A 25769-nucleotide genomic window follows, 5' to 3' on the forward strand; every position below is an offset into this window, starting at 1 on the left:
GTTAGGCTAACTGGTCTATAATTCCCTGGTTTCCCCCTCTCACCTTTCTTAAATAGCAGAGTGACATGTGCAATTTTCCAATCTAAATGAATGGTTCCTGAATTGAGAGAACTTTGGAAGATTATAGTTAGGGCTTCTGCAATGTTCTCACCTACTTCCTTTAAAATCCTGGGATGGAAACCACCTGGTCCTGGGGATGTGTCACTCTTTATTTTCTTCATCACTGTTAATTTGCTTACGTTAATTATGGTAAGTCCCCTTCCCTGATTCAAATTAGTTTCCTTGGTTGTGGGGGGGGGGGTCTGGCATGCTATCCTCTTCCTCTACTGTAAATACTGACGCAAAGTAATTATTTAACATGTCCACCATTTCCTTATTTTCATTTACAATGTCACCATTATCAGTTTTTAAGGGGCCCACATTGCTCTTGATCACCCTCTTTTTCCTAATATAATTGTAAAACAATGTTTCTGTTGATTTTGATATCCCTTGCAAGTTTCTTTTCCTGCTCCCTTTTTGTAGCTCTTACTATCTGTTTTGTTACCCTTTGCTGTTCTTTGTATCTCTCCCAGTCACCAGCATCTGTGCTATTTCTTGCATTTTTGTTTGCTTTTTCTTTTAGTTTTATGTTGCCCCTTACCTCTTCTGTCGTCCACTGCTTTTTTTTTGGCAAGTAGAGCTCTTGCCCTTTAGGGGTATAAACTGGTTCTGTATCACATTAAATTCTTTTTTGAACAGGATCTCTCTCCTCCTGTCCACCACCCAGACCAGGGCCTTCAATGCTGCATCAGAGAACCAGGGTACCGCCTCTGGACCTCTTACAGCCAGTTTTCCCACTTGTGAAGATTCCCTGCTCTCTGTAGCCAGAGTGCACCTCCCCTTTAAGAGGTAGTGGCTGATTTTAAGTGGTATCAGTGAAGCCCGATTTCCTGCCCCCACCCCCAACTAAAACATGCGCACAGCCAGTGAATAGCGTTGGCTGCATGCCTGAGTCATGATTATGAGCTGGCAGCAGAAATTTCATTTGATCCCTGCAACCACATGAACAGGCACGTGCAGTGCGTGCCCCGCCCCTTGCACACTCATTTTCAGCCGCGATTTAATTTCTAGGCCCATATGTTTTCTCAGAGCTAGACTTCGCAGGAAATTGACGGGTTTTACATCCCGCCCAATTTTACTTTCCACTGTGTGTGTATGTGCTTGTACCTTTTTGCTGACATATGCAAAGTAGATGTCAATGCTATTAAATGTAAATCATATACAACCCAGGCCTTTTAACATTAGCAGTCTGCTACAAAATTAATTATTATAGAATCAAAGAAAAATACAACCCTGTGATAATAACTCACTGGTTTTATAGAAGGACTCACAGGAAATGGCAAGAAAAATAATTGCACTCATCTACCATGATTGTTTTTTCCCCCACAGGTATTAAATATATTTTTGTGGCACAGTGTTTCACATGAAAAACATCTAGTGCTGCCATTAATTATAGATTTTATTTTGACTTTTTGCAGCAGTACTGAGATTTAAATGATTGGATCACAATGGACGGAGCAGGGGCATTAAAATTAATTATTATAACCTGGTGATGCAGCGATGATCCAGTGAAGTTATGTTACCTAAGCCTGGAAATTAATCTCTGCAGTATCACCATACAAATGCTTAATGTGTTTGTATCAAATTCCTTTGCCTACCATTTAATGGAGACATTAACCAGTTTCACATAATTTTCAAGTAAGTTGCCTCACACGTCCACTAAAACAGTGGACAGAGCAATTTGGCCATAGTGGTAGGATGCAGGTTAGCATCTTAAATTCCCAACATCTACTCATTTTGGCGGTGCAGATGAAAGGAGGTTTCAAGCAGAAGCAGGGAGGGAAAATTGGAGGGCAAATCACTGCAGCAACTGAAGAATATTATTAGTAAAGGCTTGTGAGCAAATTACTTCCTGCCCAACTCCTCGACTGAGAGAAAGACTATCATTGCATTTAAAAAGCAGGTGAAAAATCCAAAAACAAAAACAAGCAAAGTTTATTAAAATTCTTTGTCCCACAGACTTTAGTATGACGGTGTTGATAAGGTTGCCTTTTAGATGGTGTCATGAAGGCACACTGCTACCAAAGGTCAATTTGATTGAAAAAGAAACAAAAATCAAGAATTAGAGTTGCTTAACATATTTATGCCTGTTTTCAGTTTATTTGTACATGTTATGAAAATAAAATGAATTATACCAGGGATAATGACCCCTAGATTTATGGGGGCAATTTCCAACTTTTGCTAGCCCCGTTTATGCTGGAAAATGGGACGCCAGGCAGTAGAAAATTAAATAAAGTTGCCCACCTCCTGATCTTCCAAGGCCAGCCTGATGCGATTTTCAGGCGGACCTGCAATTAGGAGGCCAGCGTAGAAACAGGCAGAAGCCTACTTAAACATGTAAATTGGGGTCATATACTGGTTGTAGTCGCCACTTGAGATTTTCAGTACCAATGGGCGGAGGTTACTTACAAAACAGCCACAAAAAATGTCTTTGTGTATTTTTGTGGGGTCGGGAGGAGCAGGAGTGCTTCTCCTGGCTCCACAATAATATTCTGACCTGCTGTCATGCGCTCAGTGAGCCCTCCTCCCCCCCCCCCCCCCAAGAGTGCCTCTACTCCCTTTACACTTTTCCTCTGGCTCAGCTATGGATCTGCCGGATTTTACATCTGCAGATCGGTAAGCTGTCTGTTGGCACTCATTGAGCGCTTGGCAGCTCATTAACTCAATGCAAATGAGGCCCGAGCTTGAAAATGTTTCAAGTATCACGTTACTGGTATCGGGCAGGTGTTATGATTGTTCCACTCACCTTCTCCTGACACAGGTGAATATTGAAAGTCTCCCCATGGCTTTTCTCTTCCTGGCAGTTTTGTGCCAAAATTGATGATAACAGTAGGAGATAATTATAAGCATATCATTCAATGGCTATGAACATCATGCTAGTGATGCCAATGCATGATTTTTAAATTCTACCCATAGTGTTTATAAATATCTATTTTTCAAGAATATGGCATTTAATCATTTATTAAAATAGTATTTATTACATTTAGCCTGTGTAAGCTGGTGGAACAGGATAATATTCCTTTAAACTTAGCATAGGTTTGAATGTTAGAATAGGCCATGAAAACAAATAATCTACTCCTGTTACTTTGCTGTTCCGACAAAAAAACACAGTGGCATGAAATTCTGCATGCCAGTTGGTTTTCCAACAGTAGAATGATAACCAGCTGCACAGAGAGACATCTGTCCGTTAGTGATAGATGTTACAAGTTTCCAATGTCATCTCACAAATGGGTTGCCAAAGCTATCAGAAAAACAGCAATCAAGTTCGTTACCTAAGGAAAGGGGAGGATGGGCCACGTTGCAGTTTCCACATATTTAAAGGAACTACAGATCTGACAGCTATAAATTCAGATGAAGTATTGAGCTAAGGGGACAAAGTATTTTCCAAATTGAGTAGCAGTACAACAATATTGAAGTTTATCCTTTGGCACTTCCATCATCCATTCAGATGGTGATAGTGAGACCTGTGGGAGGTTTGGGATAATCTAATTGCCACCCATTTCAGTCAAGGAAATAGTTCATGCAGAGGCACATGTTGGTCCAGTTGATACCAGGCCAGCCATTCTCAATCATCAAAGAACCTTGCATCAATAAGAAACATTACACAAACTTTTACTTTACAATAATAGAGTAATTCAAGCTATTTTGTCAGACCAGCAACTATTATCATTAAATGGAATGTATCACGTTTGACTCTGTTGGTAGCATTTTTACCTATGGGTCAGAACGTTCTGGATGTCTAATCAGCAATAATATGTAATAGAGGGGACACAAGCAAAGATTGTGATGTAAATAAATTTATTGCACTTTTCAATGAGTGCAACTTGTGCCCACTATATATATTTTATGGTCTCCTTCATGCATGTTGTATAATTTTCATCCAGTGAGTATATGCCTGTGGTGTTACATGTATCAGAGGCTTTAGTAGAAAGACCCATTTCAACTTCTGTAAACTTTCCAGGCCAAATAATCTTATGGCAGCATCATCAGGTAAGGTGAACACTTTCACCCTGTTTGGCTGGCAAGAAAAAGCTAAATATTGCTTGGTTTTCTTGCTAGTGTCATGGAATCTTTTCCAATGCTTGCTCGTCTGTGCATTTTCAGACTGTCCATGAGGAATGTTGAAAAATCAACAATATTTCTTGATGAGAGCAAGGAATACTTTGAACAGTCACTGCCGAGTGATCTCTGTCTTCCAATGGAGTTTCAGAAGAAATATCACCAGGGTGGCGTGATATAATGGACAGCCTGTTGCATGAATTTCAATCTCCTACCTGAGTTTGTAGTGCTGTACATGGGCCGTTAGTGATGGGTATCTTCTTATGTCTGTCACTGAACTATTTGAAGACAGTTCTTCATGAATGTTGACTGCTGTTATAAGGGTAGTGCAAGCTCTATCCCTGGTTACTGCAGGATAACGGAGGGACTGCCACTAAGAGCGCAGAAAACAACTTTCTAACTTACAAAACAATACCCATGCACTGCAACTTGCATACTGACAAATCAATAGTGTAGATCACACAATGGTCCATAAATTGCTCTGAGCGGTGAACCAACAGTGCTCGGCACTCATTAGATTTAATTTCACACACAATGTTACCGCGTTCTTTTTGGCGGCAACTTCCTTGAAATTCAAGTTCAAAAAACAGCAGTGTTCTTTCCTGGGCTGTGTGAGCGGGGAAAGGATCTCTGTGTCCCCTCAACCAATCAGCTTGAAGCAAGCCACGCTGTGAGAACCAGGAAGTGATTCTCATTGACAAACTGCGCAGACTAAAAACCAGGAAGTGCCCAATAAGGTTAGTAAATGTACTATAATACGAGATAGAGAAAGCGAAAGAAAGAGAGGGTGAGATTAAAAGAGTGAGATAAAAGAGACAGAAAGAAAAAGTTAAAAAAAATTAAAACATTTTCTTAATTAAAATTTTATTTTTAAATGTCCAAAAACTATTAAAATCAGGAGTAATGAGATTCCACGTTTTTAAAAGTTAATTTTCAGTGCCAAAGAGGTTGTTTGACAGTTATTAGTACTTACCACACTGTAAAAATTTAGTTTAGACCTCAAAAACTCATGATTAGTTAGTTTCCAGCTGGGCAGGAGAGCAAATTCATGCTGGTCCATTGATTGCAGCCAGCCAGGTCCCTTTAACACGAAGCTTTCAGATTACTGGTGAATCAGGTAGAGCAAATGCCGGATTTCCGTCTTTCACTGCACATGTGTGGTTACCGGAACTTGCTCTTTCCGGCCCATTGTAGTACACTGTGGTAAAATCCTAAATATAGATAACTCAGTGTAATTTTTCACTACTCCAATCAATTCCCTATTGTATTTTCAAACCCTAGTGTTTCCACAAGTGCAGTGACAGAAATGCTCACATAAACCTGGTTAGTAAATAGGGGCATTGAATACTGAAACATGGAAGTCATGTTAAACCTTTACAAATCACTGGTTGGAGTATTGAGTACAATTCTGGGCACCACACTTCAGGAAGGACGTCAAGGCCTTGGAGAGCGTTCAGAGGAGGTTTACCAAGATGATACCAGGGATGAGGGGCTTCAATTATGTGGAGAAATTGGAGAAGTTGGGATTGTCCTTAGAGCAGAGAAGGTTAAAGGGAGACCTAATGGAGGTATTCAAAATTCTGAGGGGTTTTGATAGAGCAAGTAGGGAGAAACTGTTTCCTTTGGCAAGTGGGTCAGTAACCAGAGGTCATAGATTTAAAATAATTGGCAAAGGAACTACAGGGGAAATGAGGAATTTCTTCACACAGAGGGTTGTTAAGATCTGGAACGCACTACCTGAAAGAGTAGTGGAAGCTGATTCCATAGGAACTTTCAAAAGGCAATTGGACATGTACTTGAAGAGGACTAATTTGCAGGGCTATGGGGAAAAAGCTGGGGTGTGAGACTAAATTACACAGGTCTTTCAAAGGGCCGGCACAGGCACAATGGACTGAATGGCCCCCTTCTGCACAGTGAGATTCTATGATTCTATAAAGCATTCACACTAGAGAATATCCACCTTGTCGCTAGAAAGTGGCTGCATCTAGTCTTGAATAAAATAAATGTTCACATAAAGCAACAACTGGACATGCTGCAGAAAAAACCTTTGAGAAAAAGTAAAAGTTTTTAGAAGCCGCATTTTGGCAGCTTGATTTGTCATTTTTAAACTTCTTCATAGTGAACACTAAATAAACACACTTGTGCCTGTGACTCCCAAAAATCCAGCTCACCGTGAAACTTTTCTGCCTTAAGTTTGTGCAAACCCAAAATGGGATAAAGTAATGGTTCTAACAATCCTCGCGTTTGTCTTTTAGCTGATCTGATTGGATCTGACAACGTCCTCCTACCTCCCAACTGATCTGAATAATTTTATTGGCAATCCCTTTGCAAAAAGCTGATTTTACTGGTGAAACACTGACAAGTTGACACAATGGAAAGTAAAATTGGGCGGAGTGTAAAACGGGTGCCCAATCCGATCCTGTCATTTCCCTAGATTAAAATTACTCCCATGAGTTGAACTGCTGACTATCATCATGTTACATTGCCCCAGCTGGTGAATTTTTCCTAGGCTTGCTTTCATGCACATGGATTGGGATGTGTACTCGAACTAGATATGGCCAGTGTCTTTTGCAGAATCAAATTCACCACTACATCAATAAAACACACCTCACTTGTTGACTTTTGCAATCTGGTTCTAAATTTTCCACTCAGTAGATCCATATTGGTTAAAAGTTTATTTCTTATGGGGATCAAAAGATTGATTTTCTGCATGTTAAGTTTCTAAATTCTGGCAATCACTATTCTGCTCTGTTTGCTCAATGATGTTTCTAGTGGTGGCATGGTTCTCGATGTAGGAGTCATGGGACATGTCCAGAGGGGATGGCCCTAGCTGCCCAACAGCTAGTCTGTAACCTGCCAGCCTGGTTGGAATAAAGATGGCACAGAGGATTGGTGGAGGATGAAAGAGCCATGACTGCAGCAAGGATAGCGGGCACAGACCTGCATGATGTGTTGCCCGTGGTCGCAAACTAACTATGCTGAGGGAATAGAATCCCTTTTGATTAATAAAGATGCCAGGCTGGTGACAGGGAGCATGCAAGGCAATGTGGATGCAATCTATGGCACCTTGGACCCTGGGGAAGCCTGCCATGCGGGCAAAGTCTAGTGATCTCTAGTCCTGCTTTGCTCTGTCCATAGGCAAGGAGGTGTAGGTGTTCCTCCTGGTATAGAGAGCCTCGATGACCTTCCTGATGCAATGGTGCACTGCAAACTGGGATATGTCACTGATGTCACCTGCTGCAGCCTGGAAAGAGCCCGTGACATACAAGTGAAGGACCACACAGTGACCTTAATAGCCAAAGGCAGTGCTGTTTTGAGGCTCGAGTTGTGGTGGCAACAGGTGACATAGCTTGATAACAGCGAAGGCACCTGAGACATTGCTCCTCAGTAAAGTTGAGGTAGGAGAATACCCACTGTAGATATGGCCTCCTGCGCAGTGCTCTCCTCCTTCTCCTCCTTTTTCTGGCAGCTGCTCCTGCTCTCCAGTATCTTCCTAGCTGCTCCCCCTTGTCCTCCAAACCGCCCATGACTGCAGCCAAACTATCTGAGGCAGCCAACAACAGTGCAACACCAGCAAAATCTTGTTTTCAGAAGGCAAACTTAACTTTCCAGAGTGATAAAACACACCAAAAAAAGTCTAGAAGTTAACCAGCAGCCTGAAATGAGAAACCAGCAACTAACCTGCATGAAGCCTTTAAATATCGCTGGTGAGGGGCCCTTCATGCTGGTTAATGCCACTTGTTGCTCTATGAGTTCAGCACGTGTCCATTTCTGTCTAAGTACTCTTTTAGCAAAGTGATAAATGTTAATTACTGCCAGACAACCTCTCTGGCACTGAAAATTAACTATTTCAAGTGCAGAGTCACCATTCCTTCAGGCTTTAATTGTTGTTGGAGATTTTAAAAAACCGAAAATAATTTCTTTTTAAAAAACTTTTTCTTTGTCACTTTTTTCCCTCTTTCTTGATCCAATCTTTCCCTCTCTTATTTCTCTTTCTGTACCTGATTTGACATTGAATTCACCCATTCTAATTAAACTTCCTTCTCAGTTCTTGCACTGTTTATTTCACAATCCTTCAATCTGATTGGTTAATCAGAAAGGTCATTGACCTGAATATTTAACTCTGTTTCTCTCTCCACAAATGCAGCCTGACCTGCTGAGTGTTTCCAGCATTTCCTGTTTTTATTTTACACAGTTACTTGCTCTGTTCACTCAGATTCCAGATGCCCTGTAGAAGGCGCCATGCTGTTTTCATCTCGCACTTACAGCAACTCGCAGCGCAAAATATCATGGAGATTAAACAGGCAAGGGCAAGACAAACTAACAGCGGACGCTGTTCGATGACCAGTTACAGCAAATTCTGGGCCAATATAAATCTATAAAAGAAAGCATTCAAAGGCTTTTTATGATTGTAGAATCATGCAATTTCACAGAGAATCATGGTAGGCATACTAAAATTTATCACACATGTCTGAAGAAAACAGGGGAACAACTGTACAAGGTCTTGTTGATTACTGGAATTTGAGATTTTCCTGTCTGTAGAACTTAGTGGACCCAATTTTACTATTGAATACAGAGATTATTGTACATACAGATGTGACACCAGTCTGACCCTATAAATTATGACGTTCTTACAATCCTGCCTAGGATCTAAATCTCAAACTGTACAGGTTCATATACTTAACTTTTGTATGACCTTAAATTTCTTATTTTGGAAATGGTCACACTCCTTGATTTGGTTTTGCCTTGCAGATTAAGTGAGCTTTAAGCTTTCTTGGTGATCAACTCTTTCACACTGTATAAAACAGTTCTTAAGCTTTGTCTCCAATTCTTGCCCAAGATCATATTTGAATTTCATCCCAGGACATTTTAGTGCTCAATGTTTATCTTGTGCCTTATTCTTCTGAGGTTGAAAATAGGTTCCCAATGTTGATGTTTATAGTCTCTTCTACTATATGGTGTGCCCTGGTCAGACCATATATAGAGTACCATGTTCAATTTAGATTGACAGAACATAAGAGAAATATTCATGTCATGGAAATAGTACAGAGAAGAGTCATGAGACTGATCCCTTGGTTCAAAGGATCAAGTTATGAGGAAAGACTGGAGAATCTGGAATTCTTTACCCTTGAAAAGAAGTGAGAGGGGACCTTATAGAAGTGTACAAGATGTTGTATGTTATAGATAAGGTAAATCTGGAGCTCTACTTCAAAGTAAACCAAGATACTAGAAGGTAGATTTTCAAGTTGCCATGCGGGCAAGTTAAAACCAATGGAATTGAAAATCGGTGGTTTCTATAACGGGTAGATGATCTACAATGCCAGTTTTATGCCAGGACAACAAGTTGAAACTCTACTCCTGGAACACAGGGGCAAAGACTAAAACTGGTGAGTGGACAATTTAGGATAAATGTCAGGAAGAACCTTTTCACGCAAAGAGTGATTGAAACTTTTTTGCGTGGAAAATTGGGTGTAAGTGATTTGTGTAAGCTTGTGTGCCTTTGAAATGCTTCCTCCAAATTTCTTCATGCTTTATGGCTTTTCCCATGATCTGTCCACCAATTCCACAGCTGCCTGTCAGCCAGTGGCACTGTCAATTCGAGTTTCCTGATTTTAGCCCTCATCACACTCTGGGTATGTGAGACTAAAAATAAGAGGAGCAGCGCTTACCTGTGTCATCTGATCAAGTGAAAGTTGGGGGTTTGTGAGCTTGGAAGAGTCTTTGAAGAGGCTCTGGCGTCTGAGCAACTCAGGAACAGGAATGTCTTTTCCCCAGGGCATACTACTGTATGTCATTATTATTATTATGGAGGAAGAGCCTCACAGATTGGAGGGAAGGAGAATCATGCAACATGCCAGAAGTATGCAGTCCACGAGATATTACCCACACCAAAGATTTTACAAGCAGCACAGGTCCTATGAGGACTTCTCTGAGGAGCTGTGCATCAGAAAAGTTTTCTTCTCTAAAGCCTCAATCCGATTTTTAGACCCAAAAGTCTGAAAATATGGAAAGGTCCAAAATAGTAAAGCACAACGAAAGTCATAAATTTAGTTGTTCAGTAATTTTTTCAGGTGAACCTGAATTTTTAGAGCTTCATATGAACCAACCAATAATATCCCAACAGAGCATTGGTGGGTTAGAAGGTTTTCAGCAACTGAGGCATCCCTTTGCTTTGGTTTTGATGTTTCTTTATACTGGTAAGTGGCCTGAGGAAAGAACACCTAATTACATTGACGTTAAATTTGACATGTAAACTGCCAACATTTTAATTTAGCATTACATTCATATTAAAAACCAACTCCTCAATGATATAAAACAAATTCTTTGCACTAAATTTAAATTGTAATTAGAATTTTAAAAAATGAGTGGGTTAATTTCACTAGTTAGTTGTCAAATATACAGAATATATATATTGCAAAACACTTGAGTAAACACATTAGAAAATGGACTATATTCTTTTTAGATGTGTGAAGGTTTCATGATCTCTCCTGCTGACTAGGCGCTTAAATCAATATTGCGTCACAGCCAAATTTCCTTCACTACTGTGCTGTGTTAGATATTGGCACATTTGTCAATGTTTGAAGATTACAGCAGTAAACACAACAACTTACATTTATATAACGCCTTTATCGTAGAACAAAGTCCCAAGGCACTTCGTAGAAGGGTAATCAAAAAAATGGACTCTGAGACAAAGAAGAAGATATTAGGAGGGTGATCAAAGGCTTGGTCAAACAAGGTGGGTTTTAAGGAGGGTCTAAAAGGAAGAGAAGGAGGTGGAGAGACAGGGAGGTGTAGGGAAGGAATTCCAGAGTGTGGGGCCTAGGCCGATTAAGGCATGGCCACCAATGGGATGAAGGGAGGAGGCATGCCCAAGAGGCCAGTCAGAGAATTTGGGGGGTGGGGGTGGGGATTGAGGGGTGAAGTCAAGCAGGGATTTAAACACGACAATGAGAATTTTGAATTTGAGAGAGACCGTGAGTCAATGTAGGTCAGCGAGGAAAGGCTGGTGGATGAGGAAGACTTAGTGCAGAATAGGATATGGGCAGCTGTGTTTTGGTTGAGCTGAAATTTATGGAGGGTAGAGGATGGGTGGTCTTGTTATAAGTTCTATGTATTTTTATGTGATACTGCATGAAGATGAAAGCCAAATCATCAAAGTCCGAAGCTGAAATAACACATTGGATTTACTGTAGAGAAGAACATTCAGCTACTGCTTACTTTCCCAAGAAGCATGCTGTGGATGGGAAGTAAGCAGCTTGGTCATGTCTCATGTGGAGGACAGAGGTCTTGAACATTTAAATAAAATCCATTCAGGAGAAGCAGGTGACTGCTTCTATTAAAAAGTAATACTTGAGGAGCCATGTGTAAGGGATGGAGAGTGTGGTTGTGTCGTTACAAATAAGCCTTAGGTTTGTGAAAGCAGCCCTTGAGCAAGTCAATGCTGGGAAATTGTGGCTCTCGGCCAGAAGTTAGTAAAGTACACCTGAAATAGAAAGATCGCTCAGTTTCCCCAGTGGAAAAGCGACGGTAGTGTCCCTAAAATTATGTGCAGTGACCTACTGCCCTATTGCGGAGCGGCCCCCTGAGTCAGGCGGTAGGCCCAATTAAAGTGTCAAACAGGGTCCTGGGACATACCCAGGATCCTGATTACCATTTTTGGATTCAGCTGTGCACGCTCCGACCAGCATCAGGTGGCGGTCCGACCGAAGAGGATCCCACAGGTGAGTTCCTCTTAATTTTTGTGGGGCGGAGCATGAGTGCTTCTCCAAGCTCCACAAACCCAGCCTGGACTGGTGCCATTCCGACTCCCCCACCTCCACAGATCAGGGCCTTTCCCAGGAATCTATTTTCCTCCGGCCCGGAGGCCAGCCAGGGAGACTGATATTGCAGTGATCTGGGGAGCTGGTGGGCTGCCCCAGGCAATTGGTTTCCATCCACAGCCTGCCGGCTAGATACAAATGAGGTCCGGTCCTCAAATTGGACCAGACCTCCTGATAGCATTCCGCCAGCCAGTCACACAGGTACTGCTGCGAGGGAAAATTCACCCCTCAGTGTTTTTAATAAGCAGATTGTTATTAGTACTATTTCAGTATCATCAACTGTCAACAATAACGATTAAGGAGTACTTTTTCTGTAAAGCACACGGGCCATGGTCGTTCATGATGGTTTTTCGCTATAACTTCAGCGGGACTCTGCCGAAAACGAGGTAGGACCTGTCCTAGTGCCAAGGTTTCCAGCAGAAAAGGATGGAAATAATGGGGGTGGGCCTACATAGATACCTGGCACGTGGTCAGTACCAGTACCCCTGGTGTGATCAGGCATACCAACTGAGCAAGGAGTGGATCGAGGGCCCATTTCGGGGGCCAGGCCAGGATTCTGGCTCTGGTGGAGAGCAATAGTGGAGAGAATAGAGACCAGGTGGCTTGGCAGCTTTCAAACCATGGTGGCTGTGATGCATGCTGTTGTCTCTCAGGGATTTCATGGTCCGATAGCTGCCATTAGATCAGACCTCTTGCTGCTCAATGGGGGCACAAATCCAGGACCCTGTGGAATGGCGATGGCTGGAGTCAATCTCTCAGGACAGCAGCACATGCCAGGCCTCCAGCCTTCCCACTCAGTCCACCATAGCAGTGAAACATAGGAGGCGATACCAGTCTTCCCAGAAATAAGCTCCAGCGATGTAGCCAGCAGTGGTTTCCTGCCAGAATCAAGTTGCCATCAGAGGAGGGCCATCTCAGTCCGATGACCCTGTTATAGAATATGAGCAGTCAACTACCTCCCGGGATAATGCACCTAGGAGAAGCACTAGAATAGGTTAAAGTAAGGCACGTGTAAGCACCCAGGGAAGTCTGGTGTTTGGAAAGAGTAGATTGGCTTGTGTTCGGTTTAGACTTCATTGAATTAAAAGAGAATACGTACTGTTATTGTGCCATGCTTTTCATGGAGGTTAGAGTCATACAGGTGCTGGCTTACATACTTAGGCGATGATTATTGGCATCCTTATGTGGAGGCAAAGAGGGCTGATGTGCTGTCAGGTTGTAGGATGGATAATAGAAGAGAAAATGTCCCTTTATTCAAAAGTGAGCGATAATACATTGGTGTCAAAGATAGATTGTGTTGCACAGAAGAGAAGACTTCAGTGATGAGATGTGCTATGATGCTCTTTGCAGCAGTCACTGAGGTAGGTCATTATGTTGCAATGGTGCTTGGCCTTACCAGCAATGTCAAAGTCCTGCCCTTTTTTAATGGCACAATTCTGAAGGGCACAGCAGGCTAAAACCATTCATTTCACAAGATCTGGAGTACACTACAGAGTCCCTCCTGACCTGACCAAGCAGCGAAAGACCTCAATTGTCTTCTCGATGATCACTCTTATAGAGGCATGTATCTTGTTATAGCACTCCTCCGCTGTTTTTTGGGCCAATTTTACTGGGGTCATTATGCACGGGACTTGAGGGTAGCCTTTGTCACTCAGAAGCCATCTATTGACGTGATTTTCTTCCATGAAGAGATCAGGAAAGGCCAGGTTTCAAAGCAGGAGATGCATCATGAAACTTCCAGTATGGAAGATCCTCTGTATGTTGTCACACACAGTCTGTACATTGAGGGAGAGGAAGCTTTTCTTGTTGAGGTAATTGAGGAGGTGTCCTGTAGGAGCACACAAAGCAACATGGATGTCATCAATTGCATCCTGGACTTTGGGGAAGCCAGCGACCCCTAAAAATGAATGGCCCTTTCTCGCTGCCAACTTCCTGTGATGCCAAAGATGATGGCCCAGAAATTGCTCGGAGCTGCGAACTAACAGTGCTCGCCGCTCCATAGATTTATACTAACCCACTAACTTATCCCAGTCTTTACTGCATGCACTTCCTCTAATAGGAAGCCGAGAAGGGCCCAGCATGAACTCCAGTGAAGCTATGACCCATGAGAGAAGCGAGAGGATCAATCTCTTCCCTCGATCAATCGGATTGCAGCATTTATGACAAACAGTAACTTACTGCGAACAGTTTCTGCAAGTTGGAATATAAATCATTTGTAGAAACAGTTATAGACAGCAAAAAAAGGGTAAGCAATAATCAAATTAAATAAAAGAGACAAAAGGAAAAAGTAAAAAAAAGCTATTTTAAAATTTTTTAGGCAAAATTTTTTTTTAAATGACCAAAAACTGTTGAAATAAGGAGTAATAAGACTCCACCTTTTTAAAAGTTAATTTTTAGTTGTTTGGCAGTCATTAAGACTTACCACGCTGTTAAAACTTAGTTTAGACCTGGTATTTTTAAGCGTACCTGTTTTGTGGCGATATTAGTTATTTTTCAGCTGGGCAGAAGAGCAAGTTGGCGCTGGTCCATTGCACCCGGTGATATCCTTTTAATGCAAAGCTGTCATATCATCGGTGAACCAAAAGGAGCAAGTTCCGGATTTCCACGTTTGACTGCGCATGTGCAAACACTGGAACTTGCTCTTTCATTTGGCCACTAACAACGGTATTTGCTTACCATTTTTAACCAGTTTCTGAGCCGATGAGTTTGCCAGCTGTCTTGTAAAGTGCATTAGTAACCTGATGAATGCATGACCATACTGCAGCCTGACTGATATTGCAAGTGCAGCAGAAATGTATGCAGGCTTTGGGCCTCCTAGAAGCTGTTCAGAAACAGTAGCTAGAAGGCATCTGCCTGAAGGATCCTGTGCCACACCTAAAGAAAAGAAAGGACACCTACTATTTTCTGCCTCTATGTGTTTGCTGCCTGCTCCTTCTTAGACGCTCCGATCTGAGAGGGCTAGGCACAAAAACACTAAGGCCCACTAGTTGTGGGTGCCATTCCGTTTGGGCTTCCGCCATGAAAATGAGGCGGGAGACATGAGGTGGTGAGCTAACTTCCAGATCATCTTTGAATGCTTGTGCCTTTTTGAGGTACAAGCACTTCACCCCTCCTCAAGAAAATCCCCAAAAGTGGGAGTGTAGCACAAAAGAAAGGAAAATTAATCCTTATGGCGTTTTCATTTCTCAATTCACATTAGGGAGTTGGACATTGTGCTATACATGGGGAAATGGCTGTCCATTTTTTTCTCCCAGAATAGGGGTAAAGAAAGTAGTCTAGCAATTATTTTCATGTTTTTAATGTTATGAGAGGAAAACATTTTTATGGATGTTTTGCTGTTCAAGAGATTTCCAATTTTCCTCTGTCATCAGCTGAACAGAGCCACCAGAGTAAGTTAGCATTTCTGAGCAGCTATGTAAATAGAATAAATTAGAAATGCTGATGGGTGAAGGAATTGTTTTCGTTGCCCATTTTAATGCATTGTTAGGCATATCAATGCACCTGCACAATATCTTAAAACGAGAAACATTAGCATGGATATGTACAGGTCATGTGAAATTTTTAAAGTGCAGGATTGAATTTTCTACTACCTGGAATTTTCCACATTCCAGGTAGTGGAAAATCCAATCCTGCAATTTAAAAACAGTCACTTTTTAAAAAAAATCAGAAGTTCATTATTTAATGGGTTCATTAAAATAAAAAATAAAGTTATGAGATGTTATAGTTTTACGGCAATATTCACATAGTAGATTTGTAAAATAAGTATGATGGACTTCTTGGATTTTTTAGCTCCATGTTTGCACAACATTGTTGTTATTTAAACAATAACTTTTTGGCTTGAATGTGTGTAGGTTTGGGAGGTGTAAAGTCATGCACTTACATTAATTTATCAGCTATTATTGTTAGTCTTATTATTTATAGTGTTCTGAGAGTAGATTCATTTTAAATACCAACTATACAAGCTAACTGAATATGGCAGTTTTATTTTCATGCTGTTTTTCTGGTGCTGACGGGCTCCAGCTTACCTCTTCATCATCATTTCTTGATCGTAATGATGGAAAAGGACTAATCTACCCGCATTAGCAACAGAACATATATGGCATCTGTAGATTCAGTTACTTAACACATCAAATTTAGCTGTTAATGTCATTTTCTGGGGCTGGGAATCCTGCGGCCACTTCTCTCCTCCACGGGGAATTTAGATTAATGGAATTAGGTTCCGCCGTGTTTGACAAGTTGCTGGCATGTACTGCATTTTTAGAAAGCAGATCGTATTGAAATCTGTTTATTGGCAGTGGTTCTTCACTTTGAGAAACAATTTCGAAGATTAACATGATTCATAGAAAAAATGTCAGTATTTATAACTATAAATGATTTGACATCTGATACGAGGCACAATGTTTATTTGAGCCAATAAGGAACCTTGTCCACTGATTGATTTACACTATGCGATTAGCTGCAAGGTTATGAAAAATTAGATGGACTATTAACAAACCTGTTTCTCTGTGATAAGAATATTGAAACTGTTGCACACCATTGTGGGGCAGAATTTCCTATTCCTGCATCTTGGTGTATTGGATCACCTGGGCACAGTGCATTTGGGAAAATTAGGTGGGGGGGGGAGGGTCACATGCCTATAAGGAGGTTTCTTCTAATCTTTCTTTCGTTGCTCACCAGTGCTTAGTGATCTCCTCATACTCAATTAATACCACCCCCACCCCAAGCCTTTTTCCTTTACACTCAGAAGTAGTTGCAGTTACTGTGAAGGTGATGCTGCTTTACTGTTCTTTCTGGCATTAGATCTTTGCACATACTTGTGTGCAGTGAGTGTGACTTGTGACTACTGAATCAATCCTTATTGTGCATGAGTCTGTACCACCCTTACATGATGCTATTTTAACTAACTCATTACATTCAATAATAGGAAACACTAGGTAGTTGCCACAAGGCTCACAAGCATTTTTAAATTTATGTGAAGGTTCACAATTACTTTTCCCCTTTTGTTGAGGTCATTAAACTTCTTTCAGCATTGCACCCAGATCCTTGGCCTCAGCCACCTCTTACCATGCCCTGCATACCACTGCCTTCATTACCTTCTCTCCAGGGCAGGGAAATAGGCTTCCCTGTTCTCTCCACGGGCTGTCATAGAATCATAAAAGTTTACAACATGGAAACAGGCCCTTCGGCCCAACATGTCCATGTCGCCCAGTTTATACCACTAAGGCCCCAAATTGCTTCATGTCCCTTTAGGCAGCCTCAGGCCTGTGCCATCATGACCAGCACAATAGGAAGCCTTAGCACCTACCCATGTAATACCCACAATATGCAAATTATCCCCGAGAGATAATTGCAGTGCAGAAAAGGGACATCAGGTACTGGGCTATTCCATTGCAGTGCTCATTTCTATGGGACCCAGGAAAATCGGCCCTCCAATCTGCTACTTAGATCCATCTAAACTTATACCTTAAGTTATGTTAGTGACCTGACCTAAAATAGTATTGCTACATCTTAGGAAATTAAGTACACTGCATATGGTGAGACCGCACAATCCAAATTCAGCTCAGAGTCACAGGTCTGGGCGAAAATATAAAGTCCGAGCCCAGGCTTTCAAGAGAGGCTAAAGCCTTCAAGTAAAAACTTTAATTAAGGCATTAAAAGTCACAAAAGACAATTCAATAGATAAATGTAAATGCATTGTGAAATATGTAATTTTTGAAATTTGAAAAGAGGATGGCAGAGGAAGAAGTTGGAAACGGGGTGAAAAATTGGTGAGGGGAAGAGGTCAGGGGAGGGAGAGCGGGGAGAGAGTAGCAAGAAGACAGTGATGGGGAAGAGGACGACATAGTCGAAAATAAAAATGGAATTGAGAAGAATTAATTGAATGAAGATGGGTAATTCTTGAATTTACACCGAATGGGGAGAAATGGCACTAAATAAATAAATTAAAGAAGATTGGCAATGGTGGGGATAAATGAATTAAATAAATTGGGGCAAAAGTTGACAAAATGAGGTTAATAAATTGAAAGGGCTCTTAAGCATCAGCAACTTTAATTAAATATGTCCCAGACTTCAGACTACAAAATTAATTAAAATCAGGGCTTCTCTGAGGAAAATTCATTAAATAAAAATTGGGGCTTCACTGGGGAAAATTAATTAAATACAAGGTCACCAGGAGGCCAATCGGTAGGGATGGGGAGAAGCAGCGCCAACAACTGGCTTTTTCCTTTACTTACCTCAACGCTATCCGGGATAGTTGCAGCAAGCGACAGAGCTGCATTACTGCAAGACCAGCGAGGTGGGTCAGTGAGTGATTGAGCAAGGGCAGTTAAGCAGCCAGTAGTGCCAGGGCAGCCATTTAACAAACAATGGGGGAAAAAGGCATAGGTGCAGCAGGAATACTGCCAGTAAACAGAAGAAGCTGGCGAGTGGAGTAGTCCCCAGAAACCAAACTCACACTACTCAGCAAAAGCAGCTGAGGGGAACATGAAAACACAGAATTATATGGGCTCTGACATGAATTTAATGAACTTGCCTCTACTTACCTTTAACAAGATATCTGTCATTCTCTTGGAAATGCTCTGTGGCAAATATTAAATTTGCAGTTAGAATTGACCTAAAGAGCTTGAGTTCAGTTAATTGATGGTCACGTAAAGTTACCCTCATAGCACCACTGAATGTTGTGGCCACTCAAATAATAGATAGATAGATATAGATGACATCAGAGTTGAGAACAGGAGGCACTGTGAGGTTACAACGGAATGGTTTTTCATCTTTATCACTTGTGTGTTAAACATCTCCTGGTGGAGCACAGAAAGGAAAATCTGGCACGAAGGTTCACATGCCACTTATAGAACCCACTGATTTCCTTCCATTAATTTGAATGGAAGGAAAATTAGGCAGGTTCTGTTACCAGCGTGTGATCTTCCCTGGTAGATTTTCCTTTCTGCCTTCTGCCTGGGAGATGCTTAACACCTAGGTGGCAAAAACAAAAATCGACCCCAAAGTTCCATGGACGTCAGTGGATCAATTTACTTGATGTATGGTAATATTTACATCTATCTCATTAATCACTTAATGTCTGGTATAAATGAAATATATGATGAGGGTATGATGGAATATGATCTATAATGCATTTGTGGCCCTGATTGTAACTCAGGAGCAACTTTGTCATTTGTCAGGTTAGGCCACTCCTAGAATATGAATCATATTTTATGTTTCCTCTTCAGATATTCTTGAATTGATCCTTGGAGTTTTGAATTGTGTTGGACTTGATTGTACCTACTGTAGCAATGAGAGCCATCTAAACTCTGTTACATGCTGCATAACCTTACCATGCTGGCAGACATTTACATGAATATTAGTAAGAAACCTCTGCCTTGGCGAGAGATCAAGAGAGACTTTGAAAGCCTGCATCAGGGATAACGTTTATGACAACTTTTTTACGCATCTCTATAGTTGAGAGGCTCTTGCAAATTCACTGTCTAATTTCAGTTTTTTTTCATATCAGCTTACACATTGGTGTCATCTCTGCACAGAACATGATAGATAAATGGAATTCACCAATTCCTCTTTTCATTTCATAGAGTATGGACCAATTTATTTTGCATCACCACTAATTAATGAAACAAATAAACAAAATGAGGTGCAGAGTCATTTATATTTTCAAAAAATTTAATTTACTTAGGAGGTACCCATTGTGTATATTTTTGCATTTTGCTCTGTAAGTCCCTTACATCTCTAACCAAGTGGATATGTGCTCCTTATTGTGAAACTTATACTATAAGGGAATATGCACTGTTGGGTGTGAGCATAGTAGAGGGATCCACATCACTTACCTGTATTAAGGCAAAGAATATCTTGAGCCACCTTGGGGCCGATTTTCATTGCCTTTTCCTGGTGTCAACGAGGCCTTAAATTTGGGTCAATAGCCGTACCGCTCCGTTAACTCCGTTGATGCAGTCAACTCCATTTTGAAAGGGGCCTATCACCAGCTGTCCAAACCACCCTCCCTCTTTCAGGTGATAGGCCCCTTTTAATTTTGAAATCGGGGTCAGACGACGATGGAACTGAAAATGCCCGCCAAAGGTAAGTGTTGAGTTATTTTTCTGGGCCCCGGAGGAGCAGGAGTTAAAAAATTACCTGCTTCACAATCTCTGGGCAAAGATCTTACACTTGTTTCCAAATTCTTTCACTGGAGATATATACCCCACCTACAGTTCTACACCCCAACAACCCTTCTGCAACAGTATAATATCTAACTCACCACCAGCTAAAACCATGCACAGAGCCTCAAATTTATAATATAATCATCTTGTGCACATTTTGCACATCGCACACTGGGGCATGATTTTAACTTGGAGTGGGGAACTCAGCGGGTGGGTGGATTTGTGCATGGGGAACCTGGGAGTCAAGTCTGCACGTTTAAATCTGCGATCGCAACTCGATTGCAGGCAGTTTTCTTTGCTTTCAGGTTTCCCTTTTCCAAGCTGTGAGACGGGCATACTGAACACCCGAATGATGCGATTTAAAGTCCACTATTTGCAGGGCCAGTCCAATAATGGATTTTGAAGGAGAAATGGAGTCCAGGAAAGGCTGCCCCTAGATTTAATGATGCCTCCCTGGATGTACTGCCGACTGCAGTGAGAGCCAGGAGGGAGGTAATGTTTCCAATGGATGGCAGGAAGAAATCTGGGTTCTGTAACTAAAAATGCTTGGTTGGAGGTGGCAGAAGAGGTGAGCAGCAGGAGCATGGTGCCTAGGTCTTGGGTTCAGTGCAGGAAGCGTTTTAATGACCTAATCAGGTCAGGAAAAGTGAGTGCAGTTGTTGATTCACCCACATCCTGTGTTGTTCAACACCCCCCCTCACTCTGTGTTGGCATCACATAACTCCTCACGCCCACTTAAGTGTTAGCAGCAGCAACCATCCTTCATTTTCTATGCACTTCCTTAACTGCCCATTTATTCACTCACCACTGCCACTCACCTCAATCCTGATGCAATGTGATATGTCTGTCTGATATCCACACTCTGATGCATCTCTTTCATGATCAGCCTCACCCAAAGCAATGCATTCACAGGGTGAATACGTCATCTTAAGTCACTCACAGGTCTGTTCTTTCTTCCCTTGTAGGAGAAAGATCACAAAATGCAAGGGAAAGGAGCAGAACTGGAGGTGGCCCACTAAATATTGGAGGTGACAGATGTGGGGGAGGAGGAGGCCATGGAAATAAGTTGGACTGTCGCATTCCGATCCATTGGAGATGGAGAGACTAGCAACCAGCAGGTAGCTGGTGACAGAACTTTAACATCTTTCACAGACATAATGAATTGATTTTATCAATGATGTAACTGTGCCAGACCTCAGTGTGGTCATTGGAAAGATTGTTACTTCTGCGATGAATCAGTAATATCGCTTTCTGTTGTCTTCCAGGGCCTTCATGTCTTCATGAGGAATCAACAGAAATGGAAGAAAGTGATTCCTCAGAGGTGCTCATTCCTTCTGAGGGTGCACCGTCAAAGGACGTACACCAGTGCTGATACTCACACTTCACTGAGTCCTGTTAGACAGTTATTTGCGTTGTCACCTGGTGATTTACCACTCACAAGTGAGCACAAGCAGACACTGGTGGCAGGGGCAGCTGTGGAGAGTCTGCATCGGAGGGTGCACTCCTTTCCTAGCTCTGCTCAACTGGACATAGGTGCTGAACCCCAGGGGCCATCGTTGAGAAGGAGAATGATAGAGGTGCAGCAGCAACTTTGCGAGGTAATGGAAAAAGTGCCACGCACACTCTCCACAACAGCGGAGAGGATGGAGGAGTCCAACTCCATCGCTAGTGGATTGGTGGTGTAAGTAAGTGTGAGAATGTCTGCGATGGAGAAAATGGTAGCTTCCATTGAGCTTCAAGCACGACTCTCAAATGAGTCCATGGAGGCCATGACAACGGCCATGCGGATTCTGGATGCCAACATGTCTTCCGCCTTAAACAGGCAGACAGATACGTTAACCATGGCCTTACAACGTGGTACATCTGCTTACCAACCTGCTGACCAGCAGAGTGGGGGAGTGATGTTGCGTTAGTCCGTGAGGGGGATGATGGTAAAAGGGGATATGGGAGTGGGGACTCCACTCAAAGCAGTCCCACGTCTCACCCGTTGCTCCCTCCTCAACCAGTACCTGCAATGCTGCCTTCTCTCCCGGTGGCTGAGTCTGCCCCTGCACAGGTGCAGGTGGAGCAATCTTTGGTGGGGCCTTCATGGGCTCCAAAACCCAGCGATCGTAGGCAGTCCAGGCTGGGGTCTGAGCAACCTGCCAATACCTCTGCTGAAACCACAGGGGATGCAGCAAGTAGAAGTGGTAGAAAGAGAAAAGCTAAGCAATTGTAATTCACCAAGAGTTTGCACAAGGGCAGTTGACGAGCTATCATGTTGTTAATTTATATATTTTTTTGCTATGGCACATTAAATTTATTCATTATCACCACCACTGCCAAGTCTTGGCCATTAATTTGCCCTCTCATGTGCTTCATCATGAATTCCAAGACATGATGCCATCCATTGGGCACTTGTGCAGTGGGTCTATGTGTGGTTGAAGGACTGTTCTGTGCAAAGTCGGCGGGGGTGGGGGGTGGGGCAGTTGGTGATGGTGGTTGCTCCAGGCGGCCTGAGTAGCTCAAAGTCTTCAATTTGAACATCTCATTTTGAGAACCTTTTACATGAGGGCATCCCAGGCATCATGGGCAGCAATGTGCACGGCTGCTCTGGCATTGGGTTCCCCATCTTCATTTTCCTCCTCCTCAGATGTACTGTGGAATAGGTCCATTCCACCCCCCCATCCTGAACTTGTCAGTTTGAGGGGCTCCAAAATGTTGGTAAATTTATCTGAACACAAGAATTCTCAGTCTCAACGAAGAAATCTCAGTCTAAACACAAAAAACTCCGAGCCAAACGTTTGTCTGAGAGAATTGAGTGCCCAGCTGCAATACCTCACCTTTTATTGAGGTGTGTCAATCATTGGCTTAAAGGGCCAAATGAGCTTCGGCTGCAACTTGTTTCCATTTCAATGGCATGTTGCAGAAGCCACGGAAGACACGGTCAGGAGTAGTTAAATCCGTTTCTGTTGCAGAATGCACAAAAAGTTAGGTACCTAAAGTGTTTCAACTACCTGAATTGGCCCTTTAAATATTGGCCCGCTGGCTTTAAGTGGGGACAGGACTTCTGGGTTTCTGTTGTGTGTGCACATCCTAATGCGCCTGGGTTAATCCCTGCAGTGGGCACGTTGGAGCTGGGATGCGGTCCCGCTCCATAAAGCTGCTACTTTAACTTCCCATCCGCCCCCAACCACCCGTTTTTGGGGGTTAAAATTTCTCTACAGATGCCACACTTTGTTACAGATGCAAAATAATATCAAAGAAAAAAACACCAGTCATTTAAAATCCTGGATGTTGGGTGTTTCTGACTTGGAATCTGGAACGTAGAAACATTTTCCAATCTGTGCAATTCACTCACCAAACATCAGTTAAACTCTGATTGATCTGAAGCGGTGTTTACTTAACAGCAATCAGACTTTCTGGCCTGAAAGGGAGGCATCTTCACCTTAGCAGTAGAATAATGCATTGTGCACTACGTGGTATGACTCTGCGGTCCTTATAAAAGTGTATCATCCAACTTACCATGGCCAGTGCTACTGATATATATATATATATATATAGTTACCTTTCTAATATATTATCCAGAAATTAAGAGCTCTAGCAAAAAAAATAACATAATATATGTCATTATTTGGGGTTGAAGTTTTCTTTCTTATTTGGATTTATGAATTATTTTCTGTTGCCTTTCCATTTTTTCCTTTGTGGGAAAATGCAGAGAAAACAAAGCTAAAAAATTCCCCTTGGGGTTATATTGAAATAATCTAAAAAGTAAATGATGCAATAGCATTTTAAAGTGTGTACCTTAATGCTGTATATTTAAATCTTACTCAATAAATTTTTTTCCCCAAAAATATTTTTATAAACAAAAATTAAGTTTAAAAAATTTGGTCTGAGGTTGGTTGCTTATAAAGTTTTTCTAGAGTTTACTTGGACATTCTAAGTACTTAGCAAATATTGAAGGGTCAACTGTATCAAATAATGAATAACATTAGAAACAATGTAATGTTATCAAACATTGTACTTCACCAAAATCTATAGAGACTACTGCACATTTTTGATATCTTTTGATTCCTTTTCAGCGATGGTCTATGATTCAATTGTTGAAGGAGGATACTTTTGTTTACTATTTAAATGATGTTACTATTGAGAATTACCCAGGCAAAGAACATTTTAATTTCTGAAAGTCAAAAGCCTACTGGTGTCAGAATGGGGATAGACTCCCTTCATTGCAACTGAGCTGTTCTCTACTCTACACAATATTGCAAATTGCTCTCACAAAAGAACACCGGTCTTACATGAAGTGGAACAATTAATTTCACGCTTGTCATCTCCGTTTCAATAGTATGTTGATTTGAATCAGATATTTGCAGCATATTAACATATGCAGTGGACAGTCTTGATGCTTTGTGAGTGCCCACATCACTATAATTATTTCTACCATAAAACAATCCATCAAGAAGATTAATTATACTATTGACTAAGAATGGATGGATGTTCTAGATTAAAATCTATTCACAGAGTTCACTGATAGAATAGTTTATTTGATATTTCTTCTACCACCAGTCACTGCAACAACTGCAGGGCTAATATTAGGGAAAGCTCTTAATAATTACTGCTGAGTCTAAATTTCCACCTCACTGGTTCAAAAACAAGTTGACTATTGCTTGAATGGCATTTATGACAATTGCACAAGCCAATGTAAAAAAACATCATGTAACGCTTACAACATCAACTAAGGTAGTGTTTTTCAATTGATCTCCGATGACAAGTTGGTGGGAAATTGGGGATTTCATGAAGGAGGTTCTTAAGAGGCCAGGTTTATAATCATTGCACTGAGACATGCTAAGTACTCGTCATATTATGGGGGTGTTGGGAGACAAAGTCAAAGACTGAGATAGCTGGAAGAGGTCTGTTGTTGCATTGACAGCAGCAGCTAAGATATCAACTTGACCTGAAATACTATTTCTAATAAGGGCACACCAATTGTTACATTGAATCAAGCACATCTGCATTGAATACATTTATTTCACAGTAGACATTTTTGTTCCATTTATAACCAGACAAGGTAATTACACAGCACTAAATATTATTCCTTCAGAAAGCTGAACATCAGTGTTCATTAAGTGCCATTCACAAATAATTAAGTTGGGACCATACATGTCGTTGATCTTACAAAATTCCCTGTGATAGATGACAGTGCATATCTTTGCAGCCCTAACATAGTGCAAGCTTTGGTGAAAAGAACTCAGCTTGGCCATTTCTGCTTCTTACTTCAAAACCAGTTGCAAATCAACAGTATATTGAACATATTTTTTGGCTTTTAAAGCTTGTTTAAGCAATCTGACAATGGTTTTCACAAGTAGACCACAGTTCTGACAATGTGAAACTGGCATGTCTCTGCCCTTGCAGAGGCAACACAGCCCTCATCAAACAATTAACCTTAATTGAGGAAAATTGTGTACTCTCATTTATATATGATTCTTACTATGTCATTGGTCTAGTGGATAGCAAAACATGTAACACACTTTCCTTTCAATTTCATGATATGACAACAGTATCAGATTGAAATAGTATCTTTTAATAAAAAAAGAGACACCTGCTGTATCTTTTAGTTTGGGACTTTCATGTGAAATATATGTCAAAT

The 25769-nt window shown here is 41.5% G+C and overlaps 1 protein-coding gene across 1 annotated transcript in view; it reads left to right on the forward strand.

Moving 5' to 3' along the window:
* cacna2d3a (calcium channel, voltage-dependent, alpha 2/delta subunit 3a) overlaps positions 1 to 25769 on the forward strand; it is a 633142-nt gene that overhangs the window by 36675 nt on the left and 570698 nt on the right. The window lies entirely within an intron of this gene.

Source organism: Heptranchias perlo, chromosome 17, assembly GCF_035084215.1.
Source record: "Heptranchias perlo isolate sHepPer1 chromosome 17, sHepPer1.hap1, whole genome shotgun sequence".
NCBI classification, from domain to species: domain Eukaryota; kingdom Metazoa; phylum Chordata; class Chondrichthyes; order Hexanchiformes; family Hexanchidae; genus Heptranchias; species Heptranchias perlo.